Raw genomic sequence first — 17,652 nt, forward strand, 5'->3', positions numbered from 1 at the left:
AGGTGCTACCCCAGACCTGCTATAAAAGTATTTGCATTATAACATAATCCCTAGATAGACTGTATGTTCATCAAAATTACAAATCACTGCCCTAACTCAATTTTCTTCCTAATGAGGACCTACCTGCTCTTATACCTATTTAAACTAGTTGTTTGGATTTTTTTGTGTTTTTTTTTTTTGTTGTTGTTGTTGTTGTTGTTGTTGTTCTTATTGTCATTTTAAAGCTGTCACTATAAAATACAGAAAAACCTCAGAACGAGAACTGGAGAGAAAGAGTGATACAATGGTGACGATCACACAATTTGGAGTGGGACAGCGTTGACTTCAAGTTTTAGTTTCACCACTATATAGCTGGACACCTATTTACTTTTCCTTAACTTCAGTTTTCTCAAATGGGCACATTAGTCAGTTCAGGCTTGGCTACACTGTGTAACATACAGACTTCAAATTTCAGAATTCACGTCTATATGTCTATGTATGGCTATGACTCTCCTCTGTATTGTCTTTGCTTTGACAAAACTAGGCTGATTGGGCAGACTCAATCTCAGACTTTGTTAGTCTAATAGCAAAGAAAAATCAGATATGACAAAGCCCACTCAAAATCTTGAAGCTTCTACTCAACAGTGACATCTGTCACTGCCACTCACCTTCTGCATCGCCTAGTCAGCCTTCAGTGATCAAGAAGCATACTCCTCTCACAGGGAGAGCCACTGCAGAGAGGGAAATAGGGGTGTTAGGCAAAATAGTAATCAACAATGGAAAGAATAACAATACTATCTCCCTCTCATATTAGTTTGAGAACTGAATGCCTTAAGACACAAGAAGTCCTTGATCCTTTTTTCCATAGCTGGGTAGCTATTGCACCCTTCTGAACTTCAGTTTCCTTATCTGGAAAATGAGAATAATAAATACCAGCACATCATAAAGCTTTAAAAGGCATGCCTATGTGACACATAGTAGTTATTTAGCAAAAAGAGACTATGAAAATAGCAGAAATAATTATCATCTTTTATGCTTTCAGAGGTAGAAAATGCCTAATCTTCATAAAAAATTTTGAGTTAGAGATGCTGGGCGAGACATCAAAAAACTGAGAGTTGCTGCATTGTCTCTTTCCTCTGGGTCTGCATCCTTCTTTACAATAGCTTGTCAGGAAGCCTGCTATCCTTTGGAAGCGCAGGATGGAAGAGAGTGTGTGTTTGCAGAGATAACATGGAGCGAGTTCAGGGGTTACTAATTGGGTTTCTGCTTACCTTTCATATTCATTCAGAATCCCAACCAGAACAGGTGTTACAGCAGCCTCCCTCCATCTTTCTCGATCCTCTCTCCCATCTGCTGACAGCACGCATGTCTCTTCCAAAGTCACTTCCCCACTTTAATTGTAAGTCTAATCAGAAACTGATGTGGCTGCAAAACTGGGAAGAGACAAACATGTCGCCTATGAAGATATTTTGAGATTGGATTTGATAGTACAATAAAAGTCCATACGAGGAGTGTTTAACTCTCTCCTGGAAGTGGAGTCTGACAGCCCTGACCCCCTACGTGGCCCACATACTTACCCCTTACAGTCTGATACTGGTTCAGGGGATTTAGAAAATGATGCCCAATTGCAAAGTTTTTAGAGTCTAAAAATTGCTTCCATGCAGTGCAGTTCATTTAATCCTTCCCAGAACCCTAAGGAAATGAATGTAGCCATCATAGTTCTGTTTTACAGATGAGGACACAAAGAGTCAGCAAGGTAATGTGACATGCTTTCACGGGCACAATTAGAAAATGGTGAAGGCAGGGGGAAAGCCCGTATCTTCTACTCCCTTGTCCTTCACGTGGTGCACACATTCTCTACACCATTTTTCCTTCAGAATCCCGTTACCCTTTGGTGCAGAGTTAAAGTAGAGTTTCTGGAGCCATAAACCTGAGAGAACAGACTCTAGACAGCACTCACCCCTGTAAGTCAACCCCACTACTCTCATGCTCCATTTGATGAGGATTTTCATTTTCCCATCACCTCTGTCACTACTGCCATTTGGCCTCCTGGCTTCCAGCCTTGACTATCCTTATCCACAGGCAACCAGAGGAAACCAGAGGAAACTCTTGAGTGCAACTCTGACCATGTCAATTTCTTCTCTATTCCTGCAAAACGTTGCTTTAGAAAAAGGTACTCTGTGTCATGACCTACAGTGCTTGTTATTTCCTGCTCTCCTTTCTAACCCTCTCCATTACACCATTCTCACTTTTGCACTTAAGCCAGATTGAACTGCTTGAAGAATCTGGATTAAATCAAGTTTCTTCTCTTTCGCATCTTGCAAATGCTGTTCTCTCTGCTATATGGTCCTCCCTTCACTTCTCTTCTGTTCATTGAGGAGTCACCTATAGATACTCTGCAAAGGTGGTACCTAGAAGTGTCCATGATGTGCTCCTCATCAGGGAGGGAAAATATCCTGAAAGCACTCGATGTCTGCTGCAACTCAGTACTTCTTGTTGCACTAGCAATGTTCCTCTGCAGGTCCTCTTTCCCTACCCTTAGCAGACACACTAGACTGGAAGATCCTTGAAGGCAGGAACTTTTCTTACCTATTTCTATACTCATAGCTTCTAGTGCAACACTGAGTAAAGCCCTGTATCAGTCAATCTGTTAAAACTAAAAATTCTTAGCATGAAAGATTCTTCTACTTACTCCAGATCACAGAAATGTAGAGTGCTAAGCTATCTCAGTCTTTATGTAATTCCCCTGCTTCAAATCATCCAAATTGCCTTGAACTTAAGGCTTAAGAAGACTTATGCACAATCCAGCCTTCCAGCTTTATCTTCCTCTCTCTTCCTTTATCTATCACATCATCTGTCTGAATAAGGGGCACATATACCCTGTGAATATCTTGAGTACTTTTTCTCCTGTTTGCTCACTGCTTCATTTCTAGAACCTAGAAGAATGTCTTTCAACTCTGGCTGCATGTTATCATTGCCTAGGAGGCTTTTAAAACATACTGATGCCAGAGGCCTACCCTATGCCAATTAAATAGAATTACTTGGATGGGCCAAAGATCAGTATTTCTTAAAAAGTACACTAGGTTATTTTAATACGCAGCCAGGATTGATAAACACTGGAACAAAATAATGCTTGGCACAGAATGGGTATTTAAAAAGCATTTGCTCAAAGAATGAATGCATAAATACATAAACGTCCTGTGTTAAGATGTAGTTACTAATGTGCATTCGTTATCAGACCTAAGCCCCAAGCACACGTGCATATACTGGCTGGGAGCTGCTTGAGGGTGAACAAGCTGTATTACATATTTTTGCTTCTTCAATTCTAACTTATAATAGAAGCTCAATGTTTATTAAATGAATTTGCTGTTATGTATACCCAGGACAAGAAGCAGGAAGATCTACTGGACAGATGGAGAAGAGTGATGTAAAAGAGGATGCATGGAAAGAGGACACTTTGGAGTCAGATGGATCTGATTTCCAACTTTATTACCTACCAACTCTGTGAACTCTAAGCAAGTTTCCTAATTTGTAAATGGGGGTAGATTACCCCTCTCAGCATGATTGTGCATCTTAAATGGAAAAAACAGCATGAAAGTATTTATCCCAGTACCTCATACATTAAAGATACTTAGATCATGTCTCTTCCCTTCTCCTTTCTTTATCTTCCCTTTGACACAAGTCTAGCTAGGCTGATTACATTGAACCTTTGAGAGATGATCAGAGAAAAATGGAGAGAGAGAGAGAGAAACAGAGACAGAGAGACAGGGAGAGAAAGAGAGAGGGAGAGAGAGAAAGAGAGAGAGGGAGATAGAGAAAAAGACAGAGGAGGGCAGTGGGCAAAGATAGAAGTGAGACAGAGGAAAATCTGATGGTGGTTATAGAATAATGAAATAGCTGTTATTGACCACAGCCAAAACACAGCCCAGTCTTTAAGCCTCACACTAGGCATTCTTTTTTCCTCTGCCCAATCCAGACCTGCAACACAGCCATCAATAACTGTTCTTCATAAGCAACAGACAGTAAGTGCCATGAGCACTAGTGACAATATTTATCACCAGGTAAGCAGTTCCACATAGGGGTTGCTTGGGCCAAGCTCCTAACCATTTGGAAGAACTCCCAACTCTACTCCTGATGCCTTCTGTCCTAGTCTTTCTTGGAATAAGGGGTGTGAAAACAACGCCGGCCAGGGAATGTAAAGCAGCTGGCTTCTAGTTCACCTTTTATGTAGTCACAAATGTATTCACCTATACAACGGAGGCAGGGACTCAATGAGATTGTCACTTGATGTCCCTTCCAGTGTTTCATAGATCTGGGGCTCATTGGAAGTGCATTTTATCTCATTTAAGCAGTTAGTGATACATTTGACCAACCATACTACATCTAAGGAGATTTTACTTGATCTCATCTTTGGAGATGCTGAGACAAATTATTTTTTTGTAATGGGTTGAGCTACAAATTTGAGGTGGAAATAATATCTTTTTAATTGTTCTAATGATTTGCACTAGTTCCCAGTTGCCTTAATAACATGAATTGTAACTTTTGAGACTTCTCTCTTCTGATTTGTTTAAAACCGACAAGACTCAAGTGTCCCAAAAAGAAAAGTTAGTCCAAGGTATAATATAAATCTGAAACTCTTCCAAGGGGTTATTTGTTACTAACTTCATCCTTAGAGGGCTGTGAGCATTTTTCTTTGAAATCCTAGAAGCAATTTCTCTGTCTCTCTTACTCATCTACCTTATATTTCTCCCTTTTAAAAATCTTTCCTTAAAAATGCTATGTTAAAATTTCCCAACCTTCACCAAACTTGAAGCTAGGCAGAGCCTTGGAAATACTATAGGTTGACAAATTAGATAAGCTAAACTCTTATTCTTAGGGAGAAAGTCCTTTATCTCCTATGTATCTTTCTTTGAGTTTCTCTTTGGACGTGGCTTTTCTCATCACAAAGGTGATGCACTGGTATAGGCAAAAGTAGTCAACCAGCTGGGCACGCTGGCTCACGTCTGTAACCCCAGCACTTTGGGAGGCCAAGACGGGCGGATTATGAGGTCAGGAAATCGAGACCATCTTAGCTAACACGGTGAAACCCCATCTCCACTAAAAATACAAAAAAAAAGAAAAAAAAATTAGCCAGGCGTGGTGGCGGGTGCCTGTAGTCCCAGCTACTTGGGAGGCTGAGGGAGGAGAATGGTCTGAACCCAGGAGGTGGAACTTGCAGTGAGCTGAGATTGCACCACTGCACTCCAGCCTGGGCGACAGAGCGAGACTCTGTCTCAAAAAAAAAAAAAAAAAAAAAAAAAAGGAGTCAACCACATGACCCACTTTAGCTCACTATGTAATCATTCTGGAATTTTGAATAAAGAATACCTATAAAAGTACTTTGTTCCTTCTCTGCCTGTCCCCTGTGAAAATATACTTTTCTTAGTGCTCTCATGGGCACTGGCTGGGTCAAGAGAGAATTTCAACATTCAAGAATCATGGGTTGCATCAATTGCCACCATTCCCACTATAATTTACAGATACTGAAGACTAGAAAGTGTACGTATGCACAAATGACAAGGATTTAGAAATCCAGTTCGTATCCAAATATCTTTCCAAAGAATGTATTCTGCCCCACCAAAGAAATACTCTACAAATCTTTGGTTTTGTTTTTTCATTGCAACCTGCTCTCTCTTACACTTGCTAAAGCACACATAACCCCCTCTTCCCAGTCTCTGTTTCCTGCTTCTTTCTCTAGACTCATCTCCCAACATACTTCCCTTGCCCAGACCACCCCAGCCACACATCCTCTCTAGTCCGCAAGCACTCCAAACTCTTTCCCACAATGAGGACCTCAAGGCATGCTTTACCCACTGTGGTGGAATATTTTAATGCTACTTTCCCTCCCCCTACCCGAACATCTACTCCAAATAAACACAAATTTTTGTCTGCATCCTTTGCTCCATGAGGACTAAGATTTTTCTCTGTTTTGTTGATATCGTTTGCACGTTTGTCCCTTCTAAATCTCATGCTGAAGTGTGATTCCCAATGTTGGAGGTGGAGCTTGGTGGGAGGTGATTAGATCGTGGGAGTGAATCCCTCATGAATGCTTTAGCACCATCCCTTTTGTGATAAGTGAGTTCTTGCTCCATTAGTCCATGTGAGATCTAGTTGTTCAAAAATGTGTGGCACCTCTTCTCTCTTTTCTCTTGCTCCTGCTCTCACCATGTGATGTGCCTACTGCCCCTTCACCTTCCACGATGATTGGAAGCTTCCTAAGGCTTTGCCAGAAGCAGAGGTCAACACCATGCTTCCTGTACAGCTACAGAACCATGAGCCAATTAAGTTTCTTTTCTTTATAAAGTATCCAGCCATAGGCATTTCTTTATAGCAATGCAAAAAGGACCTAATCCATTTGTTATTGCTATATCTCTGGTGTTTAGAAGAGTTTCTGGCACACAGTAGGTATTTAACACGTATGTATTAAATGGATGAATGCTAGCACATTTTCTTTTTCTATTTAGGAAATAAGGCAATTTGGCAATTGCACAGAACTTTAAAACGCATAAATACATTAAGACCAGGCAGAGGCAGCTGGGAAAAGGAAGACAAGCAGACAAGCTCGGAGGTCATCTGTTCAGCCAGAAGGCCATTGTTGGGAGTGGAAGCTCGTCCCTACTACCTGGCACCAATCAGAGCATCAAGACTTCTTTTCAAAGGCAGCAAATTCATTTGCAAATGAAAATAAATAAAACTTTATTGAAATATTAAATTGCAAATGGAAATGGCTGGTTGGGGCCCTTTGCTGCAACTATGCAAAAGGCTTTCATTTGCTTGTTTTTATATGCAAGTAAAAAAGATACTTTATTTTTGTAATTTATTTGTTTAGGGACACTTAGCAGAGCTCAGAGGTTTGCATGCATCTTGGCAGTCTGATTCATCCAATTTTCTAATCAGCTGAAAGGACAATGTGGTTTCATTAAGCACCAAGATTCTTCTAGTGTAGGAAGTGACTGACTCCTTAACTTTGATCCCTGTTGATTCTACAGGTTGATAAATGTCACAGTCAATTATTAAAACAGGGTCTCCTTTATACCATTGGATTGAGTATATTGGTGCGGTAGTAACAGAAAAATGCACACTCTTTACTTTCTGCTCTCCATCTGATCTCATCTTACCTTCAAACTGACTAGCTTTTCTCTCCAAATCAGGAAGTTTATCATTAAAAATGGGGTTTGAATCATAACATTGGGTATTATGGTGACAGTGCTGGTTATTCGTATGAGCTGTAGCCAGTTATTGTAGTGGCTAAGATAATTATCCCTGGAGTCCGAAGGACCTGATTTTAAATTCCAGTTCTGCCTCTTGCTTGCCACAGGGCTTTGGGCACATAACCCAAACCAAATCTCAGCTTCCTCATTGGTAAATAGAGATAACACTGAGAAGATGTATACAGAGTGAGTGCTTGGCACATAGTTAACTCTACATTGCTGGTAGCAGTAAAGAGTAATGGTAGAAGCAACATAAGTGACATACCGGAAGGAGCAAAATTTTGAAGTTCAGAGAGACCCTGTTTATACCCGGAATCAAGATGCTTCATGATTTTGGACAAGTCATTTGATCTTGCTAAACTTCAGTTTTTCTCATCTGTAAAATATTGACAATAATATCTAACTTTAATACAATGTTGCTTTTGAGATTAGCTTTGATGCTTGTCAAGTTTCCTATCTAGAGTCTGACTTACAGAAGCTACTAAAACTAAAGGGAGTTGTTGTTATCATCATAGTTACCATCATGATCATGCTTCCTCAATACTCTCTGTGTGCCTTAGTTTCCTTCTTGATAAAATATAATGGTGATGAAAACCCTGTTCCAGTGTTGCAATTTGTCTACTCCATGATTCATCCATCCCAGATGTAACTTCACTGCTGAGAGCACTGGCCTTCAGCCCAGACTCTCTGCTCCTATTTTACCCTCCTCCCCTGTGCTCTCATTAACTACTACTCTTTACAATTAAATTGTGCAATGAATGTCGAGTACCTGGCTTGAAAGAATTCTAGCTTAGCACACTGAGTATAAATTTCCACCAACAGCCTTTCCGGTTGGATCATAATTCAGAGGCCATTAATCACCTACCTGGCCTTCAGGACTCAGCAGAGGCAGAGGAGTTAATAAAGACTTCTTTGAGGAAAGAACAAAACCTTACAGTCAGTATTGGAAGATCTTTTGATGGTCATTGAGTGGGCTGCCAATTGTTGGAGAAAGCTCTGGGTAATTAGAGTCCTTAGGGATAGATACAGCACAGGGTCTTCTTGATGTAGCAGTAGTTACTGTCTTATATAAACACATAGACAGTTTCTGTCTATATGGTCTAAATTAAGAGCCGTTTGGCAAGAATATCCTCCTCTAGCCACAAATTTCCCTGCGCCTGCCTGTTACAACAACTACAATTCTACTGATAGAGATTAGTCCCTCTGAATCATTATTAGTAACTTTAATTATGATGGTTACATTAATCCTACATCACATTTTAAATCACTTTGTAAACTTCTTTTCAGTTTTTCATATTTAACTGTCAAATCAGGTTAACAGGAGATACTTTCTTTTTTTCACTTTGTAAAGGAAGAAACTGAGGCACTAAATATGCGGATTTTCCATGATCTCTAAGCCACTAAATGGAAGATCAGAGATTCCAAGCCACACTTCTGGACAGCACATCCATGGCTTTTCCTATATGCACCATATTGTTTAGACTCAAAAATGATTTTCAAGTCTAAGTGCAGTTAAGCACCAGTAATATCGATCTAGGAAGATGGGAGGAGAGTGCTTAAAAAAACACAGAATAGATGGTGATCTCTCAGAAAGAAATTAGCTCTAGCTTTGTCTGCACAAGAGAAAGATCATAAATGCCTCTGGTGCCATGTTTCATTGATTGTCTCCTGAGCAAAAACATGGTAAACTGGAAAGGGAACAGGTCTTGGCTTCAACAGATTTGGCTTTGCTTCTCAACTCTTTTTCTTGAGATATGGAATTTCAGTTTTCTCAATAAGAGAATAGTGTATAATACCAACCTAGCCTCTTGGTGATGAGACTTAACTGAAATAACTAATGTGAAGTGACTGGTAAATAGTCATTGCTCAACTAATGATAGATATCATTTGCTTTGCTAGACTCTGCTCTTTGATTATTATAGTTTCCAACAATCATATTAATAAGGACAACTGTAGTTTAAGTAACAGAAACTTAAATGGGATTAAGTAAATAATTTTTTTTTTGGCCTGACAAAACTAAAACTTCTGAGTACCACTAGATTCTCATGTACATCTGATATTATCTTTAGGACAGGAAAGAATTCATGTGTTGTAATAAAGAGTCGCCAAATATTCCAAATATCTGAGATATTTCCATGCCTCTCATGTCTCAGTTGCAATAAAGAACCCACACATATCTAACATTCAAAGATTTGCTTTTTGGTTTATGATACATATTGGTGATAGTTTAAATTGTTGTTCAACAAATATTTCACTTCCCTTTTCCTCCCACTGTGATTGAGTCTATTCTTTACCCCATTAAAGCTGGGCTTAATTATGACTAGCTTTGGCCAATGAAACATTGGCAGGCATCACATGAGCAAAGGCCAAACACATGGTGGTTCAGTCTGGTTTCGGTTCCTGCACTTTTGTGACACACCATGAAAATAAAATGGTCTAGATAGCTATTGCCCATCTACCTGGCCCCAGGTTGGCATATGTAGGGCAGTACTCATTTCCTTTAAGGCTGCTGCTCTAAGAGTAAGAGATACCTGGAACAGATCTGAACCTAACCTGCAGCCTGGATCCTCGAGTCCAGCCTAACCCAGCCAAGATGCATTCAGTCCACAGACCAATAAATGTTACAATAAATGGTCAATGTTTAAACGACTGAATTTTGAGATGATTTGCTCTGTGACAATATTGTGGCAAGTCTCATAATGGATGTGGGTCGGCTCTTGGTGGAAGAGGCCAACACAGGCTTTACCTTCCTTATGTTTAACAGTTTTATGGCAGCATAATTGACATACAACAAACTAAACATATTTAAATTATACAATTTGATATGCATGCAATTTCTGTCATATGTATCACTACAATCACAACCACCACAATCAAGAAAATAAACATCTCTATCACCTACAAAAATTTAATATCCCTTTGTAATTTCTCCCTAACTCAAACATTTCCTTTACCTCTGTCCCCAGACAATCATTGAGTTTTTTTCTATTACTTAGTTTGCATTTTCCAGAGGTTTTTATATTTTGAATCATAACTGTTCTTTTTTGTGTTTTGTTCAGCATAATTATTTTAAGATTCACTCATGATGTGTGTATCAATGATTTATTCCTCTAAATTGCTGAGTAGTATTTCACTTTATTTTAAAAAACATTTTAATCCATTTATTTCCTGATAAACATTTATTTCTAGCTTTTGGTTGTTACGAATAAAGGAGCTATGAATATTTGCATAGAAGTCTTTGTATGGACATATGCTTTCATTTCTCTTGAGTAATACTTAAATTATAATGACTGGGTTACCTTAACTTTTAGCCACCTGCTTTTTCAGATGTGCAACTCATCGACTCATTGTGGGATTACCACTTACAGAGGATTGGCCTGAACTTACTACCACACTGCCTTGCCTCACTACAGGGGTCTGAGGAAGGAGGAATACACCTATCTTCACCACATCATGCCTTTGTCTCTCAGCATGTTGGTTCTGTTTCTCTTTCTGATAGCTTCTTTCTCAGCAAGGCTCTTATTACAAAATGGCCAGGTTACTACCATATCAGGTTATCATCTTACTAGATCAGCAACTGTAAGGAAAAAAAAAAAGGCACTCTTTTTCCTATATGTTTTAGCAAAGTCCATTGTTCACTTTCACTTAACTGGGGCGATAAGCTTATTTACAAACTGGAACTAGGGAGATGGAATAAGCCAATTGTCAGGCTGGGGACTGGGCATTGGATAGGCCTCGCTAGACAACATTGTCAGGGACTTGGAGAGGGAACATTCTCAAAAGGAAAAGCAATGGCATTTGGCCAAAATAAGAAAGAGATAGAAAAACACATACTTAAACAAAACCCCCAGCTACAGTGATAATAGTGAGATCATGTCAATATTTATGACTTTGCTTTGTATCTAGAGCCTCTCAATGCCAAATTGAATTATGCCACTCTACCAGGCTCTCCTCTTTCTGTCTTCCAGTGGACTGGGATGCTCATTATCATGTTAACATAATGCCGGACTTCAATTCCATCTGTCCCTCAATATCAGTAGGATATAAAAGGAGGCTTTACCAAAATAAAGGCAAAACACGTCAGGATAAATCCTAAAGTCTTATCTTCTACTAATTGTCTATTAATCAATGATTCTACAACTCTTACTTCTGCAACTCTTATATTTTGCTGTAGGAGTCTCTAATATTGAGATTTCAATGTGTCTCGATTCTTGAGACAGCACATGCTCTTGAGCAGGCCATATTCTTATCTTGTTACCAACTTCAGATCAGGGGGTTGATACACCCCTTAGGATAGATTGACATTTTGATGTTTCTAGTTAGCAAAAACATGAACTGGGGAAGCTGCATTAACAAGCAAATAAATTTACGGTATGCCAGTGCTAAAATGAATCTTGCTCTTTGTCGGCAGCTTTTAAAAAGTGAAATATGTACATTGCTCATAGAACTAAGGAAGATCTCTGTTCAAAAATGTTTTTCTCTTTTACATCTCTACAATGCAGAAAAAAGAAAGAGAAAGTTTCAGATACTGTGTAACCGCTGTATTATTGACGAGAGGTCGTTCTAAGGAATGGAGGCGGCCTTCGATTATTGTCTCTGCTTCTAAGTCAGACTCTATAGCTCAGACTGGGTCACTAAGCACCTCCTTTGTTCTTTGCACAGATCCCAAAGGATTCACTATAATTCCTTCTCCTCACACTAATAATTTCATACTCAGTCTCTTAGGATTTCTTTTCTACAAGAGGGTAACAAATAGGATTTCTTTTCTGTAAGAGGGTTACATCTCGAAGACCTTTGTTTTTCAGCAACACAGTATTGTATACTGGGTAGATAGGGCTTTGGTTTAGAAGACCTAAATCTGAATCTGTAATCTGACACTAACTGGGCCTTTCAGCAAGTGTCAGTGACCTTATGTGTCCCATTCATAACACCTTCACTGAGATTTAGCGAGCCATCCTAGAAACAATGTTGGGGACAGAAGAAGTGTAGAATAAATGATAATTCTCCTGCATCATTCCTTTCTGTTCCTGAAACTCTTTCCCTAAGGAACTTAAAAATTCTTTAAAGAATGTTACTATGAAGAATAGTAAATGGGTGGGTATACAAACTGTAGAGGTATGTTAAAAAATTTTTCCTCCCTCTCCAACCCCCCAGGTGCTAAACTTTAAGTACTATTTGTTTTCATGCTGTTCAACTTCAGTTGACATGAAATAGAGTGGAGCCCTTCTGCCATGGCATGGTAATCCAACCAACTAGACTTTCTGCAACAATCTTAACTTCAGATATCAATTATTTTAACTAATAAACCAATGCAATATTCCAGAAAATCAAGCATTTCAAAATCTAATCTATATCTAAGACTCATACACTGAAGTACTTCATAAATCTTTTGTGAAAATTTGGTGTTCAGGAAATATGATCACATAGAACTTCCTTTCTTGATGCTTGATGTAAAGAAGTCACTGAAATATCATAATATTGGGCACTTCTAATCATTCTTTTGTTATCCCATTTGATTTTCAACAGCTCAAAGGTATAGATAGGGCAAGAATGTTCTCCATTTTATGAATGAGGAATATGTAGCTCAAATGTATGAAACAACTTTCCCTAAGTCACTTAATATGAGATGGTGCTATGAAAATCAAAGGGAAAGTAATTAGATATTAAATAACTCTGAAAACTAGAAAAAATACATTAATTAGTATTGTTAAAATGTATATACTACTAAAGCAATCTACAGATTCAAAGAAACTCCCATCAACATCCCAAAGACATTTTTTACAGAAATAGAAGAAACAATCCTAAAATAAACATGGAACCAAGAAAGAAATGGCCAAATAAATTTTGAGCAAGAAGAATAAAACTGGAGGCATCCTATTTTCTGACTTCAAAATATATTACTGAAGGAGATAGAGACACAAAAAACCCTCCAAAAAATCAATGAATCCAGGAGTTGGTTTTTTGAAAAGATCAACAAAATTGACAGACCGCTAGCAAGACTAATAAAGAAGAAAAGAGAGAAGAATCAAATCGATGCAATTAAAAATGATAAAGGGGATATCACCACCAACCCCACAGAAATACAAACTACCATCAGAGAATACTATAAACACCTCTACGCAAATAAACTGGAAAATCTAGAAGAAATGGATAATTTCCTGGACACTTACACTCTTCCAAGACTAAACCAGGAAGAAGTTGAATCCCTGAATAGACCAATAGCAGGCTCTGAAATTGAGGCAACAATTAATAGCCTACCAACCAAAAAAAGTCCAGGACCAGATGGATTCACAGCTGAATTCTACCAGAGGTACAAGGAGGAGCTGGTACCATTCCTTCTGAAACTATTCCAATCAATAGAAAAAGAGGGAATCCTCCCTAACTCATTTTATGAGGCCAACATCATCCTGATACCAAAGCCTGGCAGAGATACACCAAAAAAAGAGAATTTTAGACCAATATCCCTGATGAACATCGATGCAAAAATCCTCAATAAAATACTGGCAAACCGGATTCAGCAACACATCAAAAAGCTTGTCCACCATGATCAAGTGGGCTTCATCCCTGGGATACGAGGCTGGTTCAACATTCGCAAATCAATAAACATAATCCAGCATATAAACAGAACCAAAGACAAGAACCACATGATTATTTCAATAGATGCAGAAAAGGCTTTTGACAAAATTCAACAGCCCTTCATGCTAAAAACGCTCAATAAATTCGGTATTGATGGAACGTACCTCAAAATAATAAGAGCTATTTATGACAAACCCACAGCCAATATCATACTGAATGGGCAAAAACTGGAAAAATTCCCTTTGAAAACTGGCACAAGACAGGGATGCCCTCTCTCACCACTCCTATTCAACATAGTGTTGGAAGTTCTGGCTAGGGCAATCAGGCAAGAGAAAGAAATCAAGGGTATTCAGTTAGGAAAAGAAGAAGTCAAATTGTCCCTGTTTGCAGATGACATGATTGTATATTTAGAAAACCCCATCATCTCAGCCCAAAATCTCCTTAAGCTGATAAGCAACTTCAGCAAAGTCTCAGGATACAAAATTAATGTGCAAAAATCACAAGCATTCTTATACACCAATAACAGACAAACACAGAGCCAAATCATGAATGAACTTCCATTCACAATTGCTTCAAAGAGAATAAAATACCTAGGAATCCAACTTACAAGGGATGTAAAGGACCTCTTCAAGGAGAACTACAAACCACTGCTCAGTGAAATAAAAGAGGACACAAACAAATGGAAGAACATACCATGCTCATGGATAGGAAGAATCAATATCGTGAAAATGGCCATACTGCCCAAGGTCATTTATAGATTCAATGCCATCCCCATCAAGCTACCAATGAGTTTCTTCACAGAATTGGAAAAAACTGCTTTAAAGTTCATATGGAGCCAAAAAAGAGCCCGCATCTCCAAGACAATCCTAAGTCAAAAGAACAAAGCTGGAGGCATCACGCTACCTGACTTCAAACTATACTACAAGGCTACAGTAACCAAAACAGCATGGTACTGGTACCAAAACAGAGATATAGACCAATGGAACAGAACAGAGTCCTCAGAAATAATACCACACATCTACAGCCATCTGATCTTTGACAAACCTGAGAAAAACAAGAAATGGGGAAAGGATTCCCTATTTAATAAATGGTGCTGGGAAAATTGGCTAGCCATCAGTAGAAAGCTGAAACTGGATCCTTTCCTTACTCCTTATACGAAAATTAATTCAAGATGGATTAGAGACTTAAATGTTAGACCTAATACCATAAAAATCCTAGAGGAAAACCTAGGTAGTACCATTCAGGACATAGGCATGGGCAAAGACTTCATGTCTAAAACACCAAAAGCAACGGCAGCAAAAGCTAAAATTGACAAATGGGATCTAATTAAACTAAAGAGCTTCTGCACAGCAAAAGAAACTACCATCAGAGTGAACAGGCAACCTACAGAATGGGAGAAAATTTTTGCAATCTACTCATCTGACAAAGGGCTAATATCCAGAACCTACAAAGAACTCAAACAAATTTACAAGAAAAAAACAAACAACCCCATCAAAAAGTGGGCAAAGGATATGAACAGACATTTCTCAAAAGAGGACATTCATACAGCCAACAGACATATGAAAAAATGCTCATCATCACTGGCCATCAGAGAAATGCAAATCAAAACCACAATGAGATACCATCTCACACCAGTTAGAATGGCGATCATTAAAAAGTCAGGAAACAACAGGTGCTGGAGAGGATGTGGAGAAATAGGAACACTTTTACACTGTTGGTGGGATTGTAAACTAGTTCAACCATTATGGAAAACAGTATGGCGATTCCTCAAGGATCTAGAACTAGATGTACCATATGACCCAGCCATCCCATTACTGGGGATATACCCAAAGGATTATAAATTATGCTGCTATAAAGACACATGCACACGTATGTTTATTGCAGCACTATTCACAATAGCAAAGACTTGGAATCAACCCAAATGTCCATCAGTGACAGACTGGATTAAGAAAATGTGGCACATATACACCATGGAATACTATGCAGCCATAAAAATGGATGAGTTTGTGTCCTTTGTAGGGACATGGATGCAGCTGGAATCCATCATTCTTAGCAAACTATCACAAGAACAGAAAACCAAACACTGCATGTTCTCACTCATAGGTGGGAACTGAACAATGAGATCACTTGGACTCAGGAAGGGGAACATCACACACCGGGGCCTATCATGGGGAGGGGGGAGAGGGGAGGGATTGCATTGGGAGTTATACCTGATGTAAATGACGAGTTGATGGGTGCAGCACACCAACAAGGCACAAGTATACATATGTAACAAACCTGCACGTTATGCACATGTACCCTACAACTTACAGTATAATAATAATAAATAAATTTAAAAAATATATATTACAAAGCTACAGTAATCAAAACAGCATGGTAGACCAATTCATCAGAATAAAGAACCCAGAAATAAACCCATGTATATACAGTTAATTGATTTTTTATGAAGGTGCCAACAATACACAATGGGAAAAGGACAATCTCTTTAATAAATGGCATTGGGAAAGCTGGATATGAACATGCAAAAGAACAAATGAAACTAAATCCTTATGCCATGCACAAAAATCACCAAAAACATAAAGTAAACTAAAAACATAAATCTAAGACCTGAAATCATAAAACTCCTAGAAGAAAACACAGGAAAAATGCTTCTTGACATTAGCTTTGGCAATGATTTCTTGCATATGACACCAAAAACACAGGCAAAAAAAAAAAAAAAAAGCAAACATAAACAAGTGTGATTACATCAAATCAAAAAGCCTCTGCACAGCAAAGGAAGCAATCCAGAATATTACGAGACAACTTACAGAATGGGAGAAACTAATTGTAAACCATATATCTGATAAAGGGTTAATATCCAAAAATCTACAACAAAATAATACAGTTCCATAGCAAAAAAACAAATAATCTGATTCTTTAAATGGGCAAAGCAAATGACTTGACATTTCTCCAAAAAAGACATACAAATGGCCAACAGCAACAGGTATATGAAAAGTTGCTCAACATCACTAATGGAGAAATGCAAATCAAAATCACAATAAGATATTACTGAATACCTGTTAGAATGGTTATTATCAAGAAGACAGTGATAGCTTGTGTTGCCAAAAATGTAGGGAAATCAGAACCCCTGTGCATTGTTGGTGGGAATATCAGTTGGTGTGATCACTACAGAAATGGTATGGAAGTTCCTAAAAAAAAAATAAATAAAACTATTACATGATCCAGCAATCCCACTTCTAAGTATATACCTATGGAATTTAAATCAGAATCTCCAAAAGATATCTGCACTCCCTTGTTCATTACAGCATTATTCAAAATAACCAAGACATTGGAGATTAAATGTCCATTGACAGATGAACAGCTAATGAAAATATGGCATACACATACAGTGCAATAGTTTTCAGCCTTAAAAAAATCCTGCAATTTGCAACAACATGGATTCAATGGTAGGACAATATACTGAGTGAAATTAGCCAGATACAGAAAGATAAATACTGCAAGATAACACTTACATGAGAAATCTAAAATAGTCAAACTCATAGAAGCAGAAAGTAGAATGGTAGTTTCCTGGGCCTAAAGGAAAGGAAAAATTGGAAGTTTTTTTTAAAAAAACATGCTTGAGTATAGCATAAATGATCATTATTTTTATTGGTACAAAGTCCACAAAAATTTAAGTAAGATGCTAGAGAAATGTCCCTTCTCAAGTGTGGCAGATTTCAAAATGTGGCCACAAATTTCTCTCTTCCTTTTATGCAATGTAACACTGATCATTTTTCTAGCAGGAGGTAGAGTCTATTTCTGGACCCTTTGAAATGTTGAACCCTTTTAAATATGATCTAGCTTTGTG

At 38.3% G+C, this 17,652-nt stretch overlaps 1 long non-coding RNA gene across 5 annotated transcripts in view; it reads right to left on the reverse strand.

Moving 5' to 3' along the window:
• Positions 1 to 17,378, reverse strand: part of LOC116273139 — a 43,092-nt gene extending 25,714 nt beyond the window's left edge. For 2 of the 5 annotated variants that reach the window (XR_004181609.1, XR_004181608.1), the window contains exons 1-4: positions 16,862 to 17,378; positions 7,495 to 7,605; positions 1,251 to 1,412; positions 648 to 710 (exon numbers count right to left, since the gene is read on the reverse strand). This is a non-coding gene — a long non-coding RNA (uncharacterized LOC116273139). Of the gene's footprint in view, positions 1 to 642; positions 711 to 1,250; positions 1,413 to 7,494; positions 7,606 to 16,861 lie in introns of those variants that run through there. The other 3 variants (XR_004181607.1, XR_004181610.1, XR_004181606.1) reach the window with 3 other exon arrangements.
• Positions 17,379 to 17,652: the final 274 nt, after the last annotated feature.

Source organism: Papio anubis, unplaced genomic scaffold (assembly GCF_008728515.1).
Source record: "Papio anubis isolate 15944 unplaced genomic scaffold, Panubis1.0 scaffold389, whole genome shotgun sequence".
NCBI lineage: Eukaryota > Metazoa > Chordata > Mammalia > Primates > Cercopithecidae > Papio > Papio anubis.